Source organism: Temnothorax nylanderi, unplaced genomic scaffold (genome assembly GCF_030848795.1).
Source record: "Temnothorax nylanderi isolate EJ_2023f unplaced genomic scaffold, tnyl_v1.0 TNYL_tig0157_pilon, whole genome shotgun sequence".
Taxonomy (NCBI): domain Eukaryota; kingdom Metazoa; phylum Arthropoda; class Insecta; order Hymenoptera; family Formicidae; genus Temnothorax; species Temnothorax nylanderi.
Window position 1 is genome coordinate 46,348 of NW_027249219.1, and position 13,507 is coordinate 59,854.

The following is a 13,507-nucleotide window of genomic DNA, read 5'->3' on the forward strand; positions in this document are numbered from 1 at the left end:
TTTTCACACATTTGTCAAAAATACTAAACACTAATTATACGTATATTCCGAGATTCCGAGATATAATTACGCGACCGACGCTAACGAGAAGAGCAGAGAGACGCTGTTAAACGAGAAATTTACAGGTTATGTCACTCGGGGGCACTCGATAGCAGCGACACGTCTAGACGATGCGAACAACTAAAAATTGCTTCAATATCTGAGTCACCCCCACCACTGAAATTTGCCAGAGTCGCAAGACCTGTATGTAAGACCGTGGCCTACCTTCCGTACTCGTTCCGTGATTCGCTGACTATTTCTTGTAATAACTCAAAAACTAAGCTTCGGACAAAGTTTTGGTAAAAGAAAAATCGTCTCAAAATTAAGTCAGGAATACGACATTTTAAGGACAAACGATAGTTTCGAATCACCCTGTATATATGCATTATAATAGTATATCAATATATCATTGTAGTCTATATATATAAAATAGAATGTTTGTATGTATGTATGTATGTATGTATGTATGTATGTATGTATGTATGTATGTATGTATGTATGTTCTTTATACACTCTTAAACTATTCGACCGAATTTTTACCAAAAGTATATAAAATAGGGGTAGAATTTTCCGGGGAGTGTTATAGAGTGTATAGTTTTTCACTACCGATCTTTTTGGGAACCGGTATCCGAAATTTTTCCAATTTTTCGGGAAATAATTGACCGAATCTTAAAGAATTGTATATAAAACAGGGGTAGAATTTCCCGGGGAGTGCCATAAAGTGTATAATTTTTCATTACCGATTTTTTGGGAAACCGGTATCAGAAATTTTTTCAATTTTTCGGGAAATAATTGACCGAATCTTAAAGAATTGTATATAAAACAGGGGTAGAATTTCCCGGGGAGTGCTATAAACTGTATAGTTTTTTGTTACCGATCTTTTTGGGAATCGGTATCCGAACTGATAAAGGAATTTTTTTCGATTATGGATATTGAAACACAAATAAAGTCGTTTGAAGAAAAACGACTCCCGGGCGAAGCCCGGGTAACCAGCTAGTATTATATAAATAAAAGTTGAACTAGCAATAATATATCTAACCTGCAAATATAAAAAAACAGAATGTTGAATTTATTTGATAAAATATAATAAAAAAATTTGTAACAAAAAGGACCCCGCACAAAACCATAGGAAAAAGCCGTTCAACTGAATTGGCTAAAACTTTGGGAATCGGTAGTTTATGTGATGCTGATCAAAAGTTTCAATGGGCCCGAAGTCCGAAAATGGCCAGTTTTCAAGATACGAGAGGTCAAAAGTTGGGAATATGGCCAACAGATCTAGCTTACATGGGTTATCTACGCACGCCGCACGCATCGACGGCACTCATCGAGACGGAACTTGTTCCTGTTGATCCTGGATAGCGCTAAGAACGGGTAGCGCAAGCCAAGAGCCATATACTCGATCTGGCCGTATCAGTAACTTGGCCATATTAGCTGCACGAATGTTGCGTAGCTATTGCTTATCCTGACAGTCTTCACACATCCTCTGAACAAGTCCCGTCTCAATGCGGAACAAGTTCCGTCTCAATGAATGCCGTCGATGCGTGCGGCGTGCGTAGATAACCCATGTAAGCTAGATCTGTTGGCCATATTCCCAATTTTTGACCTCTTGTATCTTGAAAACTGGCCATTTTCGGACTTCGCGCCCATTGAAACTTTTGATCAGCATCACATAAACTACCGATTCCCAAAGTTTTAGCCAATTCGGTTGAACGGCTTTTTCCTATGATTTTGTGCGGGGTCCTTTATTATTGTGATGTAAGATAATTTGAATTAATTACCTCAATGATACTCTTGATAATTGCTTTGTCGCCTTTGTCCATATTTTCCAGCTTTTCCGCCTTTTTATTAAGTATAAACCACGGTCTTACATACAGGTCTCGCAACTCGATAGAATTTCAGTAGTGGGGGTGACTCCAATATCGAAGTCATTTTGGTGTTGCTGCTATCAAGGGATGTTGGTTTGAAAGTGCCAACACTGCCAACGTAACCTATGTATTCCTCATTGCGTCGAATAGCATAGCTGGCTTTCGGCTCTTTGAGATTAGCAAACCCACCTACCCTGATAACCGCCAACGATAAAAAACTATAAAAAATTTCTTATCGTTTTTAATATGGTTAGTGAATCGTTTATTTACGATACTCTATCAGAAATTCACGTTACAAAATACTTGGGATCCTATTGTAAATGTCTTATCAGCTGCACATCAGTTTCTATCGTTTTTAATATGGTTAGTGAATCGTTTATTTACGATACTCCATCAGAAACTCACGTTACAAAATACTTAGGATCCTATCGTAAATGTTTTATCAACTGCACATCAGTTTCTATCGTTTTTAATATGGTTAATGAATCGGTTTTAGTCAATCCATTTCAATCGTTACGAATCCGTGAATTAAGGAATCATACCGATTCATTTTTTTCAATCGGTTTTTATCGTTTTGAAGAACGCCGGGAGCGGGGCAACTAGTGCCAGGAGTCGGAGGCCGCTGGGCTCTGTGTTCGGTGTCCGGGGCGGCTACTGCCAGGAGGTTCTTACAGGAAGAGATCCCTCCAGTTACGATACTGGATTTCTCTGCTTTTTGCCTCGCAGAGGGGTCTGCTTATATATTATGACTGGATGTATTTTAAATACGAGAAGCGCTTTCCATCATGCGCGGCCTAGCGGCATTGTCGCGAACTAATCGCCGATTGGTTGATGTGGATTCTATTTATATCATTGATATACGATAGAAAACGAACCGATTTGATGCCGTAAAGAAGATGACAAGTTGTATGTCAGAAAATCCTCATAAGAAACGATAGATGTGTTGGTTCGGTTAAGTCATATAAATATCGATGAGATGTCTATTATTTTATTCTTATATATCCATATTAATGCATACGGTAAAATTATTACCATAAATAACGATATATACTATATCGCGTATATACGATTGATTCAGACGGGGGGGGGGGGGTGGGGCTCCGTTTGCCTACAATCCTGATTGCCAACAGCTTCGTTTGCCCACAACATTTTGCCTACAGCTTCGTTTGCCGACATTCCCGATTGCTTACAGAGCAATTGCCTACAAGCATTATTGCGCACATGTAATAGTTAAAAATACGAACGTACGTTTGCGCACATGGCCAAACACATTGCACACATGACTTTATTGCACACAAGCAGATTGCACACATGACATTATTGCGCACTGTCACGTCTTTTTCACGCCCGAGGCGCACGACGGACAAAAGGGTTAGGGAGAGAAGGATGGTAGGCCTCTCCGACGATTCCTTGCACAGTCCGGCAAATCGACACGAAATTTTAGTGTTGGGCGCCAGACGCGTAGACTCGCGTCCACTAAGTACTCTAAGATCGCGAAAACCCGAAGAAACACAAAACGCAATGAAACCGGCGTGCGAGAGATCGGCCAGCTCGACCTAACGGTTATGGGCGGGGTTGAGGAAGGGCAGCGCAAGATTCGGCGGGGTGACGCATAAATCACACACTCACATATTTAAAAATGAATAACAACGTTTATTCCAAGATAACTCTCAGGTGAAACAGTCAGTGCCAGTGCCAGTGCCAGTGCTTTCATTACTAAACCATAGAAATCAAGCAAATAAATGATAAGGCGGGCGTCAGAAATCAAACAAACAATAATGGTAACGCGGACGTCAGAAATGAACGGAATAGATTAGACATTAAGTTATTGTACAGTGAACGCGCGGAATGCGCTGGTACCGCATAAGAGAACAATAGTAGAAAACTAAACTTACGCGTAATATAGAACATCGGGCAAAAGATACGACCGAATACGAAATAATCGAAGTAAACGCGAAATAATAGAGTAACTAGGAAGTAGGATCGAACGTGAAATATCGCGAAATGGTGGTGCGTCACGATCGGAGCGCGTGAACGCAACGTCCAAAGCCACGCAGGGATTCTGTCGCCGAATTAACTAACGCAAGTAATAATCGTAGCGCAAGCAACGTCCCAACGCAATTATGACCGAACGCAACACACGCTATCGCCAGTGATATTCTAACGCGAAGGATGAGGCGCCGGGGCACTCGGCATAACGCGGAATACTATAACTAACTCGAGGAAAGCGACAGTGATCTAACACAGGAGGAAAAATACGGAGTTACCGCGAGTAATAATGGACGCAAGTACCATTCTAACGCAAATAATAAGTCCACGCGAGTAACATTCTAATGCAAATAAACATTCTAACGCCAATAGTCAACGCGAGTAACATTCTAACGCAAATAATAAATAATCGAGCCTGGTCGATTCGAGTGTCGCGTGTGAAATCTAAGTCCCGACCACACGAATTACGACGCACAATGAAACACGCGGTCGCGAACACGAAGGTCGCGAGAAATGGCGAATTCGCGATATCGAAATCCGTTTCGGACGCGTCTACCGCGATCTCCAGGGGTTTGCAAGTTCCGGTCGCGATTCCATGGCCACGAGACTATTCCGGTGCCCCTCGCTGTCGTTCTCGATCGCTCACTAAACGCCTTGTCGGCGAACGACTCTAATTGTCGAAACACTAATTATTTCCGAGCGAGAGCGCAACCCGGAGGGCTCCACGAACCCATGTGACAACTCGTCTCGCGTGAAAAGTGTATGCGTGAACTATTTCGACATATATATTAGTCATTTATGCCTTCCAATACTTAAAATAGCTGCTGTATTTTTCAAACTTTTTTTGTTTATAACTTTTTAACGAACAATGACCGCCGGCTAAAACCTTCTAAAGGTCACTCAGGAGGGTGACCTTGACAACATATGTCAAGGTCAAGGTCATCTGAGAGGATGTCCCTTTTATGCATAATTAACAATATGTGCATTCAGGAAATTAATAGAGAATATATAATGTTTCATTATGTATATGTATAAACGAGCTTGTAAAGCGCGTCACAAACCCATGTGGCACCTCGTTTCGCGTAGAAAGTGTATGCGTGAACTATTTCGACATATATATTAGTCATTTATGCCTTCCAATACTCAAAATAGCTGCTATATTTTCCAAACTTTTTTTTGTTAATAACTTTTTAACGAATAACGAGCGACGGCTAAAACCTTCTGAAGGTCACTCGGGGTCATGACCTTGACAACATATATCAAGGTCATTGAAATCGGAGAGGAGGCCCCTTTTATGCATAAATACCCACAATTATACATTAGTAAGTTGTCTCTATTAAAAAGTTTCGAATAATACCAAAAATATATTAAAACCATCTGAATAAATGATTGCAAATATTATTTTATAAATTAGTAGTAAAAGAACGACTTTAGTATAGTCAATCAACGTTTTAATATTACTAATATTGCGACGTACGCGAAATTAAAGAGTAACATAATTTAGAAATGTATTTGGATTTAACTGAACTCGGAAACGCGGGCGTTTTAAATGAAATCTCTATCGACACTTTCTCGCTTGTCGTGTCGGATAACCCGCGCGTGAATGAAAACTGACCATCGCAAATCGACCGATGGCAGATCTTGACCTACTGACACACTGTTGACGAATGACGACGCGCCGTAAGTTCTATGGGTTTTTATACCCACACAAGCCAAAGAACGCGCCAGGGATGACGAATGCTTAGCGAAGGTCAAAATGGAATAGAAGCTTCTCGAACTGAAATACCGAAGATGCAGATAGCCAGTTATCTTTGTAATTAGAGAATCGATCGTCGAAAAGGCCGTGCCGGAGAATCAGAGTGACTCGACATCGTACGGAGAATAATTCTGAAGACGTGAGCGCAAAACGGATAAGCGGCGATCCGCTGGATAAATATCGTGTTACACTTCCGCCGTCACTCATGACACTGTCGACTAATTAAGAATAAGAATATTTAAGAACATTCGTGATCTCGAGCATTCGCGATCTCGAACAATAAGTTGCTATAAAATTTGTCTTGGTCTGCACGAAATTATGTTTATATGCAAAATGCGATAAAAATATATTGTAAATAATTTAAATGTACATAATTTACAAATATATTGTAAATATATTTTTATCAATTTACAATATACTTTTAAATATATATATATATAGAGGAAAGTTCCCTATCTATATATATAAGTACCGTCTGTCTGTATGACCGCGAACTACTCATTCGTTAGTGGACCGAATTTCTTCAAACCGGTGCCAAAATTTTTCTAATCTTCCGGGGAGTGCTGTAAAGTATATAATTTTTCGTTACCGATTTTTTTGGAAACCGGTATCAGAAATTTTTCCAATTTTTCGGGAAATAATTGACCGAATCTCAAAGAATTACATATGAAACAGGGGTAGAATTTTCCGGGGAGTGCTGTAAAGTATATAAGTTTTCGTTACCGATCTTTTTGGAAACCGGTATCCGAAATTTTTCCAATTTTTCGGGAATTAATTGACCGAATTTTAAAGAATTGTATATGAAGTAGGGGTAGAATTTCCCGGGAAGTGCCATAAAGTGTATAATTTTTTGTTACCGATCTTTTTGGGAACCGGTATCAGAAATTTTTCCAATTTTTCGGGAAATAATTGACCGAATCTTAAAGAATTGTATATGAAATAGGGGTAGAATTTTCCGGGGAGTACTATAAAGTGTATAATTTTTTGTTACCGATTTTTTTGGAAACCGGTTCCGAAATTTTTCCAATTTTTCCGGAAATAATTGACTGAATTTCAAAGAATTGTATATGAAGTAGGGGTAGAATTTCCCGGGAGTTGCTATAAAGAATGTAATAGAATTAGAAAAATTGCTAATAATAAAGGGGTTTCCGATTTTTGTTTAAAAAAATGTATGTGATTGCTCTAATTTCCGCAAATTTTGAGAAATCAAACTGAATTTTTTAAATAATTTATATTTTTATTTTTACTTTTTTGTTACCGATTTTTTGGAAATCGGTTTCAAAAAAATCGGTTATAAAAACTACTCATTCGTTAGTGGATCGAATTTCCAAGTATGGTATATGAAGTAGGGGTAGAATTTTTCTGGGTGTGCCATAAAGTGTATAATTTTTTGTTACCGATCTTTTTGAATATTTCGTAAACTACTTTCTTCACTTTTCGGTAACTGTACCTTAATACTTTTATGCAGAATAACTAGAAGAATCATATTATGTAAAAAAAATCTTACAAGTCCAGTAAAAAAAAACGAAGTTGACTTTTGCATCTCCTCCACATCTTTGCCTACAAAAAAACTATTGACCTCAGATTATGTCACGCTTGAAACCAAGCAAAATTGGTCTGATGCATTTTTTTCTATCGCTAAAAGCAGGCGAGTTATTCAGATGGCCTGTTTTAGATGCCTCACCCTTATAAAAAAAATATTTTTTATATTGTATTGGCTGTTCAGCAGAACGTTTATTTTGCAACTGTTGGAAGTTTTTTAAGCTTAGATTGGATTATCCCTCTAGATCTAATACTAGGTGCGCAACTAAGTTTCCGGGTTTCACACATAGATGGCACCAATAACACATGTACTCGACTTACATGTCTGAAGTTGTCTGAAGTTATAGCTTGGATATCTGTTAACAATAACCAGTCGTTATATAAACACATATCGCAACGCAAAAATATTTTTTCTAACAACGGAGATGTCGAGTTTTGTGCCAAATAAACAGCATTTGCGGGAAGCTTTGCTTTTCTGCTTTAACTTGAAAAAAAAATGCAGCTGAAGCATGTCGTTTGCTTGAGGAGGCCTACGGCGAACATGCACCATCGAAAACTACCTGTGAAGATTGGTTTAAACGCTTCAGAAGTGGCGATTTCGACACTGAGGACAAGGAGCGCTTTGGTGGGACCAGAAAGGAATCGTGTACTATGAGCTGCTGAAACCGGGCGAAACTGTCAATGGGCATCGCTACCGACAACAACTGATCAATTTAAACCATACATTGCTCGAAAAACGGCCAGAATGGGACACGAGACACGAACGAGTGATATTGCAGCACGACAACGCTCCGTGCCATCGCAGTTCCATCGTCCAGGACACCATCAAAACGCTGAAATGGGATCTGCTACCGCACCCGCCGTATTCGCCAGACCTGGCGCCTTCCGATTATCACTTGTTCCGGTAGATGGCGCATGGCTTGGCTGGGCTACACTTGACCAATTTCGAAGAAGTGCAAAATTGGTTGGATGAATGGTTTCGGTCCAAAGACGCGTCGTTTTATTGTCGCGGTATTCATGTATTGCCAGAGAGATGGCGAAAATGTATAGCTAGCGAGGGACGATACTTTGAATAAACCATTTTTTGTATTTCTCTTGAAATTTTCCATTTTTTATTGATCAAAAAAACCCGGAAACTTAGTTGCGCACCTAGTAGAATAATCCAATCTGAGCTTAGAAAACTTCCAACAGTTGCAAAATAAACATTCTGCTGAATGTGGCCATATTCACAAAGCTCACGAAACTGCTTCAAAATTGCATAACCTGTGTATCGTGACACTATTTTGTTTACATTTATCGTTGCGTTGTTAGCGGTTGCTATGGTGATTTTGCAAGATGGCGGAAACTTGGTGTTGCGCAGAACGCGACGAAAATTCGTCCGAGAAAATAGCACACCTTGTTAGCAATGTCGGTAAATGGCGCGTCGGTAGCGACGCTACATAAGGTCTTCCGCCGCACTTCGAGCTGTTTGGATCCAAAATGGCGACCACAACGCTTAGCTGATCCAAGGTCCGCGAATGGCGAACTACGCACACAGTAACAACTATTGTACGACGTGCACTAATACACAATCACTGGATCCAAAATGGCGGCCGTCGGAAGACCTTATGTAGCGTCGCTACCGACGCGCCATTTACCGACCTTGCTTGTTAGTTACACCATGGTAGTCATCAGCCTTCCTAAAGAAGAAGAAGGAGAAGGGGCCTGTAGTCGCATTCTAATTGGTTTCGCCATTTTATTACAAAAGGTTGATTGAGTCAATACGCGTCAGTCCACTGAGTGGCCAGACTCTTATATAGCATATTGAGAGCGGCCATCCCGCTTCGGGGGCGCCTGTTTTAATCTGCCTTTTGAGAAAGTGGACGTCAACTACGTCGTTACGCTTGGTAACGATACATGGGTTCGTATCCGTGCTATGGTTTGTGTCCGAACTACTCAGATGGAGGGGATATGCTGGTCGCGCAAGCCCCTCCTCTGTCCGTGTACGCTCGGCACTCGGCAAGCTTTGAGCGGGGAGAGAAGGCCAGACATACGATCTGCTGTCTCCTCTCTTGAGCTGTGACGTAACTCCTTAGCACGCGCCGGCTATACCACGATGCCAAGTAACTAAAATTCGTAAATGTAATGTATTGTTACGTCCTACGAACTCCACGATTTTCCTTTTCGCGGGAATTCCTATGCGCCTAAGATAGCCCTTAAGATTAGGATAAGTAAACTGAGCACGGACGGTTATCGATTGGCGAGTGAGCTTTGATCTCTCACATTCCTTTTTTTTTATAATCAAACTACCTATTTGCTTAGGCGACTAAAAGCGACCTTCCAGATGAATTATCGACAGACGGGGCATACGTGATCGGATTTTCGTCAGCTTTGTCTGGTCCGTAACTATAAACCCGGCGACACGACGCACCAAAGGGGCCTTAATCTTAGACAGAGTTTGATGAGGATCTTTATTGCATCGAGCGAGCTTTCTAAAATTGCTCGTACGATGTTTCCGACAAACAGAAACAAGGCCTAAGACGTGCCTGTAAATACACGTGGCGGAAGTTTCTGTTTGCATTGAACATACCATTAAGATTGAGGAGTATGCATCGTCTGTTAATACAAACAGGGTCGCGAGATAAATAAGGGACCCAGAGCTTAATAAAAGAGAAATCGGCGATAATCAAAAAACAAGATGAGTCACTGGAAGAATCGATGGGTTGCACCCTCAATAAGACAGTGGAAGCCTTACGAGAAAACTCACCAATGAATAGCCGTAAAAATCGATAACCGTATCTAGCTTTCCAGGATAGGCGAAAACTCAAAAATCCACCTCTTGGGTGAGAAACATCCCGCCAACGAGAAATCCTCTAAACGAAAATTAGACACATTCTACAACGAAATCCACCCCTTCCATTCCTTAAATCTTTCTATAAACCCCGACATTGCGGCACTCGCTCTCAAAAGCTTCTCAGTCTTTTCAAGCCTCTCAAGATTTAGTCTACAGTTCGGCATTATAATCGTGATCTCTTCTGTTTTCGAGTCACGATTCCGCGCTTAGAGTCTGTGCAAGAGATCCAACAGCACATCAGTCGCTCTGACTCATCCACCAACGACACCAACGTCCATTTCGAGAAGAAACCCACTCTAACGTTTTGAACTCACCAAATAGTAAGTCCTATATATATATATATATATATATTGTATATATATCGCTTTTTTTTATTCACTTGTACATTCTCGTGTTCGGGAAGTCTCTCGGTTATACTCTTCCATCCCTCTAACTCCTTTTTGACTATTTCGTTATTCCGGGTTAGCTGATTTATTGGCGGACTCAGAGTAATCTCTTTTCTCTATTACTTCGGGTTAGCTGACTCGTCGGCGGACTCGGAGTATTCCTTTCTATTACTTCGGGTTAGCTGATTTATCGGCGGACTCAGGGTATTCCTCTATTATTTCGGGTTAGCTGATTCGTCGGTGGACTCAGGGTATTCTCATTATTCCGGGTTAGCTGATTTATCGGCTGACTCAGAGTAATTTCTTTTCTCTCTTGCTTCGGGTTAGCTGATTCGTCGGTGGACTCCGGGTATTCTCGTTATTCCGGGTTAGCTGATTTATCGGCGGACTCAGAGTAATCTCTTTTCTCTCCTGCTTCGGGTTAGTTGACTTGTCGGCGGACTCGGGATATTCCTTCGTTATTCCGGATTAGCTGATTTATCGGCGGACTCGGAGTAATCTCTTTCCCCTATTACTTCGGGTTAGCTGACTCGTCAGCGGACCCGTATCTCTATTTGATATCACTGCTGGTAAGGTCAGCAGATTTTCTCCCTTTAATTTCAATCCCCAAAACCAGAGTCGACTTCCCCGCGGTTAACGGACTTCAATAATTAACAATCCGCTAACTTGTAGTGGATTCGCGCGGTCCCACCGAAACCCATAAGAAGTCCCGAAACGCTGCGAAACATGAGTGGAATCGACGGAACAAGCGGGCACGAAAGAAGTTTGAAAAACAAGCGTTAGAGTCCCTCCGTCAAGAGCAAAATAACGCCGGTCCTCCGCGACTCACCACTCCACCGCCTCCGCCCGCTCAACCAGAGGAGCCGCCGTCGCCACCTCCCTGATCTCCTCTTAATTCGCCTTCTCGTCTCCTTCCTTATCGCGTGATTCCCGACACCCCTAATTCCTCGCCTTTCCTAGAACCTTCATATTCTCCGGTTTGTCCCGGGGAACTTCCCGATTCCCCCTCCCCTGCACCTTCCTCCCACCTAAGTCCCGTATACGAGAGATCGTATTCCCCGGTTCCTCGCGAGGAACTTTCCTCTCCAGCGATCTCTGTTACCTCGACCGTAGAATTAATCTAAGAGGTACCGCATTTTCCTGCCCCGCGGAGCCGGGATCGTCTGGGCGAGGGCTTAGAGGGGCACAGTAGGAAACGGACACACAACGGTTACAATCGGATACAGTGCTAATCGGACACAGTAGCAAACGGACACAGCAACAATCGGGCACATTGCTAATCGGACACAGTGCCAATCGGACACAGTAGGAAACGAACACACGAGAGTTGCAATCGGACACAGTAGGAAACGGACACAGTAACAATCGGACACATTGCCAATCGGCACAGTGATAATCGGACACGGTAAAAAACGGACACAGTGCCAATCGGACACGTAGGAAACGGACACACGGTGGTTGCAATCGGATACAGTGCTAATGCATATCACTTACAATTAGCTTTCAATGATAAATATATCCTATATAATATATCAAAGTACATGCGTGGGCGGGGGGGGGCTTCGCCCCCCTGCATTCCCCCATGGTCGATGTGGGTGAACCTTAAAGCGTGGGCGAGGGGGGCTTCGCCCCCCCGCACCCCCCCAGGGGCACGCCTACGGCGTGCCCGGGTGTAAAGTGGATCTCGCTTTAAGCGTGAGCGGGGGGGCTTCGCCCCCCTGCACCCCCCATGCGCGTGGACCTTGCTTTATAATTTATAAAGCTCATGCATGAAGGGGGGTGCAGCAAAAGAGCAGTATGTCATTAGAAATGATTTTAAAGTTAGAAAAACTGTCACCGAGCATGAAATCACGAATACAACGTGTAGAATATGGCTCTGTGATTGGTTTACAACATCTTAAGATTGTACTTAAAACAGTCTTAAATATAAGATCGAACTATATTAACCAGTTCACTGGTAATGACGCATATATGCGCGGAAAAAAAAGTGCCACTACTGGTAATGACGCATATATGCGCACCATGAATATTTCTTCCAATGTTTAACGGATTTGAATATAACTTGGTACACCCATGCTTTTTGGGTCGCTGAAAACAGGTCTTACCAGTTTTGGCACAAAACGTTGATTTCGCGTTACCAGTGAACCGGTTAATACTGGGCTATGTGTCCGTTTCTTGCTGTGTCCGATTGCAACCATCGTGTGTTCGTTTCCTACTGTGTCCGATTGGCAATGTGTCCGATTGTTGCTGTGTCCGTTTCCTACTGTGTCCGATTAGCACTGTGTCCGATTAGCACTGTGTCCGATTGTAACCGTTGTGTGTCCGTTTCCTACTGTGTCCGATTGTCACTGTGTCCGATTGATTCAACCTGCTGTGTCCGATTTATTCTGTGCGCAACTGGGATTTCCCCGTTCGACCTAGTCGGACTTCATTCCATCATACAGACAGCAGACCCCCACCACGCCGTCCCCGTCTCTTTTCCCGATCATGAATTTTCGTACCTAATTCCCATTAACCTTCTGTACAACATATTCCAACAACCCACCGTCACCCTCGAGGAGATAATCGATCCCGAGGTGATCACGTTAGATTAACTTATAACTCATCCTTTAGTATAAATTTTATTTATTATAAATTTTATATGTTTTAATTTAATTTAGTAGGATACATACACATATACACCACACGCACACTTAGTTAAAGAATTATGTAATTCAATTCCGATCTCGATTGTAATAATATAGGGCTGTCCATTTCCAAATAGGTTTCCCCTTAGAAATCCTGCCCGATTACCCCCGCACTTTTGTAACACTCGCGAAGAATGCACACAAACATACACCTTACACATACATTCTACACTTAAATTTATCTTAAATGTTTTCAATCCCACGTATAATTTGTCTAGTTCTCACTTATTGTAATATTGATAGTTTACTTAACTTACATTTTTAATAAATGTTTTATTTATGCTAAATATAAATCTCCATCTCATTTATAACTTAAGACCTCACCCACTACTCATCCCCCTCTCGAAATCGCACGAGGTCCGATCCTGAGTTAAAGGGATTAAATTCTCTGACTCAAAAGAGGACGGATG